Below are 15,643 nucleotides of genomic sequence, written 5' to 3'. Positions count from 1 at the left end.
GAGGAGTCGCGAATGGTGCTGAACTTTGTGCAATCATCAGCGAACATCCCCACTTCTGACCTTATGATGGAAGGAAGGTCATTGATGAAGCAGCTGAAGATGGTTGGGCCTAGGACACTACCCTGAGGAACACCTGCAGTGATGTCCTGGAGCTGAGATGATTGACCTCCAACAACCACAACCATCTTCCTTTGTGCTAGGTATGACTCCAACCAGTGGAGAGTTTTCCCCCTGATTCCCATTGACTCCAGTTTTGCTAGGGCTCCTTGATGTCACACTCGGTCAAATGCGGCCTTGATGTCAAGGGCAGTCACTCTCACCTCACCTCGGGAGTTCAGCTCTTTTGTCCATGTTTGAACCAAGGCTGTAATGAGGTCAGCAGCTGAGTGGCCCTGGCAGAACCCAAACTGGGCGTCAGTGAGCAGGTTATTGCTGTGTGAGTGCTGCTTGATAGCGCCATCAACCTGGACCCTATTTAATAAATTTGTGAGCTGCACATGGGGCCAGTTAGTTCAGTTGGTTAGGCAGCTAGCACGTGGTTCAGAATAATATTAACAACAATCTCTGTTCCAGCTGAGGTGGACTTGGGACCTGCCTCCTCATCCTGCCCTGTAGTAAAATCATGGCATAAGCTATGGTTTGCAACTCTCGAATAATCGAGGATGCTACCTGGTGAAGAAGTAGTGAGCTGCATAAATGAGTTAAACATGTAAACTAACAAGCAGTGAACAGGAAATAAAAATCTTGGTAATGTTTCCTCATAATTCTAAATCACAAATTGGATGTTTATATAATTCTATTAAGTTATGGCTCATGTAAGTTATGGTTATAGCTTCTCTCATACTCAGTTTTTTTCATGAAATTCAAACATGGGTTGAAACAATTGCAATTTTCTTTGTTTCAACCTTAAAACAAAATTTTTTAAAAATCAAGTAGCATGAGCACAAGGACATTGTGCACAAGTAACTGCAATTGTAGATGGAAACACACCAACTGCATGCAAAATCTACATTCCAGGTAGAAATGAAGGATACTTACTGTTAAAAATATGTGTACTTTAACTCCAAAAGTGCCAATTCTAATAGATAAGGTCATTTTTTGACACTGAAAGGTTTGCATTTCTTGTCAGCTAACTGTACCATGCCTTCAGTCACATTGATGTCCACTTACCTTCATCGACTTTCTTCAAACAAAAAGGGCACAAGCTCCTGTCTCAGATCGCTTTTATGTTTGAATTTCACTCACCCATTGCTGCTGCATCCACCACCCCATCCAAATTTCTGCCACTGAAAATCAAAAGTACTGGAGGCAGAAGAATATTTAACAACAATTTGGCAGAAAAATGTTGTAACAGTTATGTTGATTTTCATTTTTGACCTTAAATTTCATCACAAACGATTGTGGTGCTTCTAGAGAAGCATAGGATTGATGTGTGGCTCTGCCTCTGAGCAGTGACATTTCGGCAGATGTCTATTTCTGTACGCAATATTATTGTTAAAACAAAACAGGTCCATTCTCTCGAGTACCTAAAACATAATCAAGAATGGATATTTTAGGCTTGTGGAATAAGCGTAAAGAGAAAGGTATACTCCTGATTACCCCATACAGCCAGTTTCTGATATCACGTCCTTTGCCTCAAACAGCCATCAAATACAGATTGGCAGTGAAGATTTTCCCTGTGTGCAAAGTTATAAACCCCATCTTGATAAATGCATTTCCAATTTTATTATACAAAATATACAGACACTGAAGCAGTCTGTGCCCATATACAGCAAGACCTGGACAACATTTAGACTTGGGCTGACAACTGGCAAGTAACATTTGTGCCACACAAGTGCCAGGCTATGACCATCTCCAACAAGAGAGAATCCAAACATCGCCCCTTGACATTCAATGGCATTGGCATTGCTGAATACCCCACTATCAACATCCTGGGGGTTACCATTGGTCCAGTTCAGTTTCTGGTCAGCCATATAAATGCCGTGGCTAGAACAGCAGGTCAGAGGCTGAGAATTCTGCGGCAAATAACTCAATTCCTGACTCCCCAAAGCCTGTCCACCATCTACAAGGCACAAGTCAGGAGTGTGATGGAATACTCCCCACTTGCCTGGATGAGTGTAGCTCCAACAGCGCTCAAGAAGCTTGACACCATCCAGGGCACAGCAGCCCACTTGATTGGCACCCCTTCCGCAAACATTCACTCCCTCCACCACCAACACACAGTGGCAGCAGTGTGTACCATCTACAAGATACACTGCAGGAACTCACCAAGGCCCCTCAGGCAGCACCTTCCAAACCCACGACCTCTACATCTAGAAGGACAATGGCAGCAGATGCATGGGAACACCAATATCTGCAAGTTCCCCTCCGAGCCACACGCCATCCTGACTTGGATTTATATCGCCGTTCTTTCACTGTCTCTGGGTCAAAATCCTGGAACTCCCTCCCTACACCACATGGACCGCAGTGGTTCAAGATGGCAGCTCATTACTATCTTCTCAAGCACAACTAGGGATGGGCAATAAATGCTGGCCCAGCCAGTGAAGCCCACATCCTGTGAAAAGAAAAGTCTTGGTCTCCATATTTAAGGAAGGATATACTTGCATTGGAGGCAGTACAACAATGGTTCACTAGATTGGTCCCTGGTGTTACGACTGAGATGGGAGGAGTACACTGTCTGTCTCTAGTTTCACTACTCTATGGGTCACAAGATATATTTAAATGATATTTCCAGCTAGCTGTATGGCCAAATATGTGCTTTACTTATTAATCTCAGAATGACCACTCAAAGTCCAGACTTCTTCAATAAACAGCAAAATTATTAGTTTATTATAAAACCAGACTTGTCAAGCAGAAAGGCAAAGCTTATTAACATACAGTAATAAATATGAAAGTATAATAGTGACTCTAAATACACACATGCATGCCCGCACGCGCGCGCACACACAAATAAATAGAGGAATTCTGCTATAAGGTTAAAAGTGAATGGTTCAAGGGAAAAGGATAGATGGTGGAGTCCTTGAAATGGCGTCCAGGTTATACAGTTGGTTTCTCAGCACTGGTTGGGGAAACAATCGATGACCCTTGCACTACTTTTCAGACAGACTTTGAGGAAAACTTGCAGTCAGTCTATTTCTGAACACTCTTAAATCCAATTTGCTAGCCTCTCCTTTCTGTAGCCTTTAATCTTCTCCAGTAGTCTTTGTTGTTGGCTCAACAGAGGCAGGTGCCTGCTACTGGATCGCCTGCCTGTCCTCCTGATTTTAAAAGCTGTGTGACAAGGATCTAAAGAGATTTTTATTTAAATGAGGGGGCAATGTATTTTTTTTATCACATTACTATGACTTTGTTTAGGTTGGGTGCTTTCCTATAGCTCAAGCAATTGGGAACTTAGTTCTCAACTACATTATGATGACAGATCTAATATTGCTTGGGATTCTAAGATTGTGAAACCAACAAAAATAAAATACTACAGATACTGAAAATCTGAAATAAGAACAAAAAAATGGAAATACTCAGCATGCCAGGCAACATCTGTGGAGAGAAACAGTTGACATTTCAGGTTGTTGACCTTTCATCAGAACTAAAGAAAGATAGAAATGTAAGAGTTTTTAAGCCAGTAGAAGGGGGAGGGGGCGGAAAGAGCAAAAGGGAAGGTCCGTGATAGGGTGGAGGTTAACTAACAAAAGATTTCATGATGCAACAGCCAAAGAGAGTGGTAATGGGTATAGTAAAGAAACAAAGATGAGGCGTGAATGGTTATATAGCAGCCATCTGAATGCAACATGAAGGAGAAAGAAACGTCAACAAAAAAAAACACTCAAAATACACATCAAATAAGATGGAGGAAGATGTTATGGTTTAAAGTTGTTGAACTCAATATCCAACCCAGGAGGCTGTAGAGTGCTGAGGTGAAAGATGAAGTGTTGTTCTGTGAGCTTGCATTGTGCTTCACTGGAACACTGTAGCAGGCTAAGGACAGAAAGATCAGAGTGGGAGCATGGTGGAGAATTAAAATTACAGGCGATTAAAATGACAATTCTCCAACAGTGTGACAGAATACTCACCCTTTGCCTGGGTGATTGCAGCCAGAGCAATGCTCAAGAAGCTCAAAGAAGTCCACTTAATCATTAACTCTGCCAATAAAGTCAATATTCAACCCTTCTCTACTAGCGGTGCACTCTGGCTGCAGGATGAACTGTCTGCAGGAAAGCTATCGACATTTATTGGATCCTGCTGACAGATCACAAAATGGTAACTATGGTATATAATACTGGTGATATATCTGTGGGGGTTTCAGAATTTTTATCCATTTGCTCACAGGAGGATTATGATCTTATTTTATTATAATTCTGATATTAAGTTAAATTCAACTCAGAAGAGTTTTTAAAATTCAGTCATGGGATGTGGTTATTGCTGGCTGGGTCAGCATTTATTGTTCATCCCTAGTTGCCCTTGGGAAGGTGGTGGTGAGCTGCCTTCTTGAACCACTGCAGTCCATGTGGTGTAGGTACACCCACAGTGCTGTTAGGAAGGGAGTTCCAGGATTTTGACCCAGCGACAGTGAGGGAACGGTGATATATTTCCTAGTCAGGGTGGTGAGTAACTTGGAGGGGAACTTCCAGGTGGTGGTGTTCCCATGGGCTGAATTTTCCACCCGTCAGGGGGGAAGTTGATGGGCGGGCGCATACGGGCACGCTTCTGATTGGCGCCCCCGATTGAAGGCGCAGCGCCATTTTACGTGGTCAGGCCAATTAAGGCCCGCCCAGCGTGACGTCCGCACAGAAGCGCTACGCGCTCCCTATGTGGGCGGGGGGGAATCCCAAAATTGAGAGTGCGCTCTTTCGCGCATCCTCACGAAAGAGCGCACTCATCTCCCTGAGGCTAAGTGCAGCCTCAGGGAGATTGGCTGTACATGTAAAAAAGCTAAAAATAGAAAAATAAAATTTCCCTTACATGTCCCCTCATGTGACAATGTCACATGAGTTGGGACATGTCCATAATTTGTACAAAATCTTTATTAAAATTTTTAAATCCCTACATAAAACCTCACCCCGCCGCTGGATGAGGTTTCATGTTTTCTCTATTTGCCGCCGGGGCTCCTGGCCAACCCGCCAGCCTTAAGGTTGGACGGGCAGGTCCTTTAATTTCTTAATTGACCTCAATTAGCTATTGATAGGTCAGCGGGCGCACAGTTGGTTTTGCTGCGCTCCCGCCTTCCTGAAAATTTAAATCGGGTGTGCTAACGTCAGGAGTTCCCCCTGACATCACCGCGCATCATTTTACGCGTCGGCGAGCGGGCCCCGCCCCCGTTCACCAACTCGTAAAATTCTGCCCCATGTGTCTGCTGCCCTTGTACTTCTAGATGGTAGAGGTTACAGGTTTGGGAGGTGCTGTCGAGGGAGCCTTGACAGTTGCTGCAGGAGTTCGTTTCTAGTGCCTTCACCTGGGAGAAAAGGTACCCAGCTTGATTGGCAGCCCAACTGGTTGATGGTCAGACACAGAGACATGGAAGGGACATGGAAAGAAAAGCAAACACATGAGGGTAGAAATTTGGCATTGGCGCCAGCATAAGACGGCCAGAATCACATTGGCTGCCTGTTATACACCCAGCCCAATATTCAGTTCCAATGATGTCAAGAGGTCTTGGCTTTCCACCAATTCTGGCTCTCCTCCAATTCTGATCTCTTGAGCATCCCTGATTTTAATCGCTCCATCATTGGCAGTCGTGCCTTTGACTGTCTGGGCCCCAAGCCCTGTAATAACCTCCCTAAACCTCTCTGCCCCTCTCTCCTTCTTTAATGTACTCCTTAAAATCTACCTCTGTGACTCACCTGTCCTCATACCAACTTATGTGGTTCGGTGTCAGTGTCAAATTTTGTTTTATAACATTTCTGTGAAGAGCCTTGCAGTGTTTTACTTTGCAAAAGCTGCTAGATAAATGCAAACTGGTGTTGTTTATTAAGTAAACCAGTTTGTGCTTTCTAATTGGCCTTGTCTCACTAAAGTGTCAATCAAACCAATTTTTGGAGGATTGGGGAGGAGCGTGCAACAACACACCCAGCATTATAGTAGCCAGTTCCTATAAGAGATGTAATTGTTACAGCCCCCTATTGGGCAGTTAAAATAAATTACTGATTGTAAGGGGCACAGGGTTCACTCATGAAGTACCTCATGCCACTGAACCTGAAAGAAATACCTAACAAAGGCCTGAAAGTTCCTCGTCCTCAAAAAGGCAGAAGTTCATGATCAAAAAGGCAGTGGAAGTTACAGGTGCCCCTATCTCTAGATTCAGGCTGTACTTGGGTCTAAACCTGCAAAGAATACCTGCCCTCTGCATTAAAAGAAAACTAACAACAATTTGAATCTGGTGCAACTGAATAAAATGTTGTATGGGTGCAACATGGCATGCACCATTTTATTCCTGGGTTTTCAGATTGAGATACAAATATTGACATTAATACATTTTATAACTAACTAAGACTATTTTGATGCATCAAAAAGCATTACAAAACTGAAAAATAAGATTGATCTTGAAATGTCCTTTTTCTAATGATTCCTTTTATCATTTAAACAATGTGAGCATTGTGTTTATTAAAGGGAAAGATGTTAGTGCTAAATAATGGAATACTTTCCCAAATTGATGAACCAAACTTGGATTTTCCAATCTATATTCATCAACACTCAGTTGCTGCCAGCATTAGAACAATATACATCAGAAAACCTACACTCTAGTGTCAGTATCAATTTGTCCAAGTTAGGTACAGCACAGTTAGATACAGAATAAATCTCCCTTCTATCACAAAGATGTTCCTCAACCCAACCTTATAAGAATATTGATATGAATTATAGATCCAATGGATGTTTATTTTCCATGTGATAATGCACATAAATGCAGAGCAAAATGGTAATGTTATGCACAGGAGAAGACCATTGGCCCATCGAGCCTATCTTTCCAAACCTCCCATCAGATTCCTTATTGTGGTTCTGGAATTAATAGCCCCACATTCCTTTCCTTTCCAGTCACTTCCTTAAAAAAAAATCTGCCATATATTTTCTGTTCATTTCTCTGGGAATCTGTTCCATAATTCTGATACCCGCTTTTAAACAAAGTTGCCTAAATTTCCTATTTTGTTTTGACATGATTAACTTTAACCAGTGTTTCCTGGTCCTTAAATTCTGTACATGGCAGGAGTACTGTGCTGGATCCAATTTCTTCATACCTGTAAAAATAGTTAAGACCTCCTAAAAACACCAATTCCTCTCCACAAATCTCCTTTACCAAAAACTAAAAACCATCTTTTCTAATAATTCAGCCCTCTGAGTGAGAAATTAGCCTCATAGTCCTCCACTGGACTCTATGGTTTTCCCATATTGAAACTGTTGATAGAACTAATAATACGAACATACATACGAATGAGGAGCAGGAATAGGCCACTCGGCCCCTCAAGCCTGCTCCGCCATTCAATAAGATCATGGCTGATCTGATTGTAACCTCAACCCCACATTCCTGTCTACCCCTGATAACTTGTCACCCCCTTGTTAATCAAGAATCTATCTACCTCTGCCTTAAAAATATTCAATAATTCTGTTTCCACCACCTTTTGAGCAAGAGAGTTCCAAAGCATCAGAACTCTCTGAGATAAAAAAATGTCTCCTTATCTCTGTCTTAAATGGGCGATCCCTTATTTTTAAACAGTGACCCCTAGTCCTAGATTTTCCACAAGAGGAAACATCCTCTCCACATCCACCCTGTCAAGACCCCTCAGGATCTTAAAGAGTTCAATTAAGTTGCCTCTTACTCTTCTAAATTCCAGTGGATACAAGCCTAACCTGTCCAACCTTTCCTCATAAGACAACCCGCCCATTCCTTGTATTAGTCTGGTAAACCTTCTCTGAACTGTTTCCAATGCATTTACATCTTTCTTTAAATAAGGAGACCAGTACTGCACACAATACTCCAGATGTAGTCTCATCAATGCCCTGTACAACTACTTTTGTGATCAATTCCCCTCACAATAAACGATAACATTCTATTAGCTTTCCTAATTACCTGCTGTACCTGCAGACTAACCTTTTGTGATTCATGCACTAGGACACCCAGATCCCTCCGAATCTCAGAGCTCTGCAATTTCTCACCATTTAGATAATAAGCTTTTTTTATTTTTCCTGCCAAAATGGACAATTTCACATTTTCCCACATTATACTCCATTTGCCAGATCTTTGCCCACTCACTTAACCTATTTATGTCACTTTGTAGCTTCATTACGTTCACCTCACAATTTACTTTCCTACCTATCTTTGTGTTGTCAGCAAATTTAACAACTATTCCTTCGGTCCCTTCATCCAAGTCATTTATATAAATTGTAAAACGTTGAGGCCCCAGAACTAATCCCTGTGGTACACCACTTGTTACATCCTGCCAACCAGAAAAAGACCCATTTATGCCAACTCTCTGTTTCCTGTTAGCTAGCCAATCTTCTATCCATGCCAATATGTTATCCCTACACCATGAGCTTTTATTTTCTGCAATAACCTTTGATGTGGTACTTTATCAAATGCCTTCTGGAAATCTAAGTAAAGTGCATTCACCAGTTCCCCTTTATCCACAGCACATGTGACTTCTTCAAAGAACTCCAATAATTTGGTTAAACATGATTTCCCTTTTACAAAACCATGTTGACTCTGCCTGATTGCCTTGAATTTTTCTCAGTGCTCTGCTATAACATCTTTAATAATAGCTTCTAACATTTTCCCTATGACAGATGTTAAGCTAACTGGCCTGTAGTTTTCTGCTTTCTGTCTCTCCCTTTTTGAATAAAGGAGTTACATTTGCTATTTTCCAATCTAATGGAACCTTCCCCGAATCTAGGGAATTTTGGAAAATTTAAACCAGTGCATCAACTATCTCACTAGCCACTTCCTTCAAGACTTTAGGGTGAAGTCCATCTGGACCTGGGGATTTGTCAGCCCGCAGCCCCAACAATTTGCTCAGTACCATTTCCCTGGTGATTGTAATTTTCCTGAGTTCCTCCCTCCCATTTCCTGATTTACAGCTATTTCTGGGATGTTACTTGTATCCTCTACAGTGAAGACCGAAGTAAAAAATCTGTTTAATTCATCCGCCATCACCCTACTTTCCATTATCAATTCCCCAGACACACACACTATGGGACCAACGCTCACTTTGTTAACTCTTTTCTTATTTAAATATTAAATAGAAACTCTTACTATCCGTCTTTAGCCTTCTCTCTTACTCTAACCTTTCCCCCCTATTAATCTTTCAGTCATTCTTTGCTGTTCTTTATATTCTTTCCAATCTTATGATCTGCCATCCGCCTTTGTGTAATTATATTTTTCTTTAAGTTTGATACTATCTAACTTCTTTAGTTAACTACGGACGGTGGGCCCTTCCCCTGGAATTTTTCTTTCTCATTGTAACATATATGTTCTGTGTATTCTGAAATATCCCTTTAAATGTCTGCCACTGAACTCTGCTAACTTATCCCTTAACCTCATTTACCAGTTCACTTTAGCTAGCTCTGCTTTCATGCCCTCATAATTGCCCTTATTTAAGTTTAAAATACTAGTCTTGGACGCACTCGTTTCTCCCTTAAAATGAATTTAAAATTCAATCATTTTATGATCACTGCTACCTAGGGGTGCCTTCACTAGGAGGTTATCAATGAATCCTATCTCGTTGCTCAAAACCAGATCGAGTATAGCCTGCTCTCTGGTTGGCTCCAGAACGTGCTGTTCTAAGAAACTATCCTGTAAACATTCTGTGAGCTCCTCATCTACGCTACCTTTGCCCATCTGATTTTTCCAGTTTATGGGCAGGATTTTACCATCGGCGAGCGGGGGCAGGGCCCGCTCACTGGCGCGAAAAATGACCCATGGTGACATCGGACGGAACTCCCGACTTCACCCCGCCCCATTTAAATTTTCAGGAAGGCGGGGGTGCAGCGCAATCAGCTGTGGGCCCGCCGACCTGTCAATGGCCAATTGAGGCCATTGACAGGATCATTGAAACAATTAAAGGACCTGCCCGTCCAACCTTAAGGCTGGCGGGTCGGCCAGGAGCCCCGGCGGTAAATAGAGTAAACATGAAACCTCATCCAGCGGAGGGATGAGGTCTCATGTAGGGTTTTAAAAATTTTAATAAAGTTTGTTTGGAAATTATGAACATGTCCCAACTCATGTGACATTGTCATATGAGGGGACATGTAAGAGAATTTTTTTTTCTATTTTTAATATTTTTGACAGAACAGCCGATGTCCCTGAGGCAGCACTTAGCCTCAGGGAAACGAGTGCGCTCTTTCGTGCGCATGCGTGAAAGAGCGCACTCTCAATTTTAGGCATTCCCCCCCTGCCTGCACAGGGGGCGCATAGCGGGCCTTAATTGGGCCGCCCACGTAAAATAGTGGCGTGCCCCCGATCTGGGGTGCCGATCGGAAGCACGCCCACATGCGCCCACCCATCAACTTCCCCCCCCGACAGGGGGAAAATTCTGCCCTATATGTAGATTAAAATCCCCCATGATTATTGCTATACCTATCTGGCAAGTTCCTATTATCTCTTTTTTTACACTCTGTCCTACTGTATAGTTACAATTAGGGGGCCTGTACACCACTCCCACAAGTGATTTCTTACCTTCATCATTTCTCATCTCAATCCAAACCGCTTCTACATCCTGGTTTCCTGAACTTAGGTCATCCCTCTCTAATGTGCTAATACCATCATTAATTAACAGAGCCACCCTCCACCTTTTCCTAACTTCCTGTCCTTCCGAAATGTCACATACTCTTCAATATTCAGGTCCCAATCTATGTCATCCTGTAGCCATGTCTCTGTAATGGCTATCAGATCATGCTTATTTATTTCTGGTTGCGCTCAGTTCGTCTATTTTATTTCGAATGCTACATGCTACACAGCCTTTCGTTTTCTTTTTATTATTTTTGTAGCGCCTAGCCTTATCTGCTGATTTACTCTTACAATTGTACTCTCTGTCCTTTCCTGTCACAGTCTGTTCCTCATTTCCCATATTAATACCTGTCGCTCTTGCCTTGTCTCTACTCTTTGGTTTACCTTGTCTTCTACCTTGTTTTTTTCATACTTAGTGGTGTCTTGCATGATAGGCCTTGACCCTTCATTTTGTTTCTCGATTTAAAACAAACCAGGAAACAGGTTGAGTCAATACCCCCAACAAGAACTTAAGCTGACCACATCAAAGGAACGATATATGATTAAACCATCTTTTTCATTTCTGTTGATATTATGCTGCATGTCCAGTTTTGTGGTGAGGGTCAATAGCTGGTAAGGATTAGATTCAAACTACTTGAAGTTCATTTCACTTATAACATCCTGAGTGAATTAATAGGTAATAATGTACTGAGTTTCACACCCTTCTCAAGGGAGAAGTTGGCACAGAGGATTTGTGAGAAGATGAAACCAACTCTAAATTTGTTATTCAAAAATCGAAACAACAAAGAATCCTGAACTTAGTCAGAAGCCCTTCTAATGAAAGACAACTGATCCATTAAGGACTTGTATGTTGTACTATTAGTATTTGGCACTTATTTTAATTCATGTTATCTTCGGAAAGCTCTGTAACTTTTGTGTGATAATACCTGCCGTTTTGAACAGATTTTGGAAATGTAGTACATCATTATGTTAAATCCAGTTAATAGCTTGCTATAAGTGGAGTAATTGCTGACCCCTTGGGTATGAATCGCCATGAGAACAGTGTATAGAAAAAGTACAGCTTCTGGATTATATGAGATCAACTCTGCTTATGCTCTATGCGAGATTGTTGAGTCAGAAGACTGAAAAGAAGTACAAAGTTGTAATAGGATGTTTTCAGTATGCTTTGATTGGGGGTGATGTTCCTATTTTTTGGTAAAATGAATGAGATGATGTCTTTTGTCAAATGACTGAGCTGTTAATTGAAGGAACAGACTGAACTGTACAATTCCTGAGAATTGCTTTAGCAGGAATGAAAAATAATAGTTAATAATGATGCACCTGCAATATTGATTCTTGACAATTCTCAAGCTGCTAACAAGCTGCCTAACTGGTGTAGATGTCAAAAGTTTTATGCAATGTGCAACTGTACCAGAAAATGGTTGAACATCAACAGAGAAAAATCCAAATTTACCCAGACACATGTGCTCAGGTCCCCAGTGGCAGTCCTGCTTCGATTGTTCAAGAATGATTTCACACTGGTAGTTTCTGCATCGTAGGCTGATCAAACTATTTTGATATACTACATTATTTTGAATTGTTGCATTGATGTCCATGATGCTAAAATGTGAAAATCAGACTTCAAAGTATTAATAATCTACCGTCCAGTAACAAAATTTATTTTGTATTGCTACCGGTCCACTCACATGTCTCTTTGTGAACATGCAAGTTTAGGTTTTGACTTTACTATCTGATCAGTTCAAAACATCCTCTATGGGAGGGCAGAGTCCATTCCTTTTATAATTAAATGTTTAAGCTCTCTGAATGGTGAATGCAGCAATTAAATTGCTGTCAGTCTGCATCAATTGCATTTTATAGGAAATGCTGAACCTATTTTAACATTACAGTTACACTGTAAAATCTAGCATTAGGTTACAGAGTTAGCTCCACGACCAGCCCTATAACCTGGTCTTCTGGTACTAGGAATCAACTTCACAGTTCTTCTCTGAACTGCCTCAATGGCTTGAATGCCTCTTTTGTCTCCAGTGGCGAGAATTGCCATGGTGTAGGTTGACCAGAATGCTATACATTTTGAGCATAACTTGCTCTGACTTTTACTCTGCAGTGATTGGATGTGTTGATTGTGTCAGAGGGGAAATTCATCATATCTCTCGATTTCATCTTCAGTTATTTCAGCATTAGGCATGGAGTACTGTTGTCAGAGATTTCTTTTATTCCAATGGGTATTACTTCACACTTAAATTCCACTTCCTATTACCATGACAATTTACATATTTTATTTGACTCGTTAGTTCATGAGCTACTGTCACGAGGCTATGTCCTTCTAGTTTTGAAAATATGATTTTTCAACTTTCAATTGACTGGAGATTTTGCAATTTGAACTGAGACAGAGCAAACTGCTTAAAAATACAAGGCCACATTCCAAGGTGAAAGTGAGAAACATACAAATCACCCTCGGGGGAGTGTGAAGAGAGAGACATTTCCTATAATCCAAGCACCCATCAAAACTTGTAACTGTCCAAGGAAGAGACATTAAAAATGCAAAGTACTGAATATTGAAACAATGGCTGCCACAGACAGACATACCCGAAACTATTTTGAAATGCACAATGGGTGAAGTATTGCAAGGCAAGGCTGCCCTGCCACTAGAGAGATTGAAAGTGACACAGGCGGTATCAAAACGTCTTCAGCAGAGGAAACAGACTGAAGGCGGCTCTCTCCCTCTCTCTCTTTTGGAATAAGAGTGTTGCCCGGTTCGAGAAGCCAACTCTACCAGAAACCTACCAGTGAACCGAGATCTTGTAATAATTGTAACATCTTCTACATCTGACCACATCCAATAAACCAGCTAACCCAAATCAGCTGCAGTGTTTAAAATCTATGTGTCAAGAGCAATCAAAGGACACTTAGCTGTATATTCTTCTACCTTTTTTTATTGGACTCTGGCTCTCCTGATTTCTGATACCTGTGTGTGTGTGTGTGTCTGTCTGTGTGCATGTGTGTCTGTCTGTGTGCGTGTGTATGTCTGTGTGTGTATATGTGTGTGTGTCTGTCTGTGTGTGTATATGTGTATCTGTCTGTGTGTGTGTGTGTGTGTGTGTGTGTGTGTCTGTGTGTATGTCCCAATGACTACATGAGGGCCAAATACTTGACATTGTGTTTTTATTATTTTACTCAGGGTTAGGTGGTTAATAAATTTGCTCTTTCTTTGACTCAACAAAACCTTGTTTGATTGGCTCCTTATTGCTCGCAGCTTAAATAGTTAAGTACATTCTGAGTTGGAAAAGGCAATTCCTCATAAAAAAGAAACTTAAACTTTTGTTTGGGGAGGCGGTGACATCGTGGTATTGTCACTGGACTAGTATTCCAGAGACCCAGGGTAATGCTCCAGTGATCTGGGTTCGAATCCCACCATGGCAGATTGTGAAATTTGAATTCAGTAAAAATCTGCAATTAAGTGTCTGATGATAATGACAAAACCATTGCCGATTGTTGTAAGAACCCATCTGATTCACTAATGTCCTTTAGGGAAGGAAATCTGCCATCCTTACCTGGTCTGGCCTACATGTAAGCCCGGACCCACAGCAATGTGGTTGACTCTTAAAATGCCCTCTGAACAAGGGTAATTAGGAATGGGCAATAAATGCTGCGTCACCCTGTGATGCCCACATTCTATGAACAAATAAAAAAACGAGGAGACTGAATAGAGGGGAGCCAGTTCACCCCTTCTCATCTGGTTGTAGCAGTTCCTTATCAGATTCAACTGCACTCCAAGTGTGAATCCCTTCAATCAGGTTTCCACTCTGCCACAGTACTGAAACAGCCCATATCAAAGTCACATATCACATCCTATTGTAAACTATCCCTCCTCATCCTCCCGAACTATCTGTAGCCTTTAACACGGGTTGACCACACCATCCTCCTCCAATGCCTCTCCACTGTTGTCCAGCTGGGTGGGACTGTTCTCACCTGGTTCCACTCTTATCTATCCATTCATAGCCAGAGAATCACCTGCAATATCTTCCCTTTCTGCTCCTTCACTGTTACCTCTGGGGATTCCAAGTATCCATCCTTGGTCTCCTCTTATTTCCCATTTACATGCTGTCCCTTGGTGATATAATTTGAAAGCACAGCGTTAGTTTTCACATGTACACTGACAACACCCGGCTCTACCTCACCCCCACCTCTCTCGACTCCTCCGCTGTCTCTAAATTATCAGACTGCTTGTCTGACATCCAGTACTGGATGAGCAGAAATTTCCACTCACTAAATATCGGAAGACCAAAGATTGGTCCTCACGAAACTCTGCTCCCCCACCACTGACTCCGTCCCTCTCTCACAACTGTCTGAAGCTGAATCAGTGTCATATTTGACCCTGAGATGAGCTTCTTACCATATATCTGCGCCATCACTACCAATGCCTGTTTTCACCTCTGTAACATTGTCTCAGCTCATCTGATGTTGAAGTCCTCGTCCATACCTTTGTAACCTCTAGGCTTGAACACATTCCTGGCCTGTCTTCCACACTTTACCCTCCTCAAACATGAGGTCATCCAAAACTCTGCTGCCCATGCCCTAACTTACACTAAGTCCCCTTTCCCTATCACCCCTGTGCTTGCTGACCTACTTTGGTTCCCAGTTAAGCAATGTCTCAATTTTGAAATTCATATCCTTGTTTTCAAATCCCTCCATGCTTGCCCCTCCCTATCTCTGTAATCTTGACCAGTCATACAACCCTCCACGATATCTGTGCTCCTCCAGTTCTGCCCTCTTCCTCAGCACCAATTTTAATTGCTCCACCATTCGTTGCCGTGCCTTCAGCTGCCTAGGTCCCAAGCTCTGGAGTTCCCTCCCTCCACCTCTCTGCTCTCTACCTCTCTTCCCTTCTTTAAAGACACCCTTAAAACCTCTCTCTTTGACTAAGTTTTCAGTAATCTG

The sequence above is a fragment of the Cetorhinus maximus genome, chromosome X (genome assembly GCF_964194155.1).
Source record: "Cetorhinus maximus chromosome X, sCetMax3.hap1.1, whole genome shotgun sequence".
Classification (NCBI taxonomy): Eukaryota; Metazoa; Chordata; class Chondrichthyes; order Lamniformes; family Cetorhinidae; genus Cetorhinus; species Cetorhinus maximus.
The sequence above is the reverse complement of the archived record's forward strand: the minus strand, read 5'-3'. Positions refer to the sequence as shown.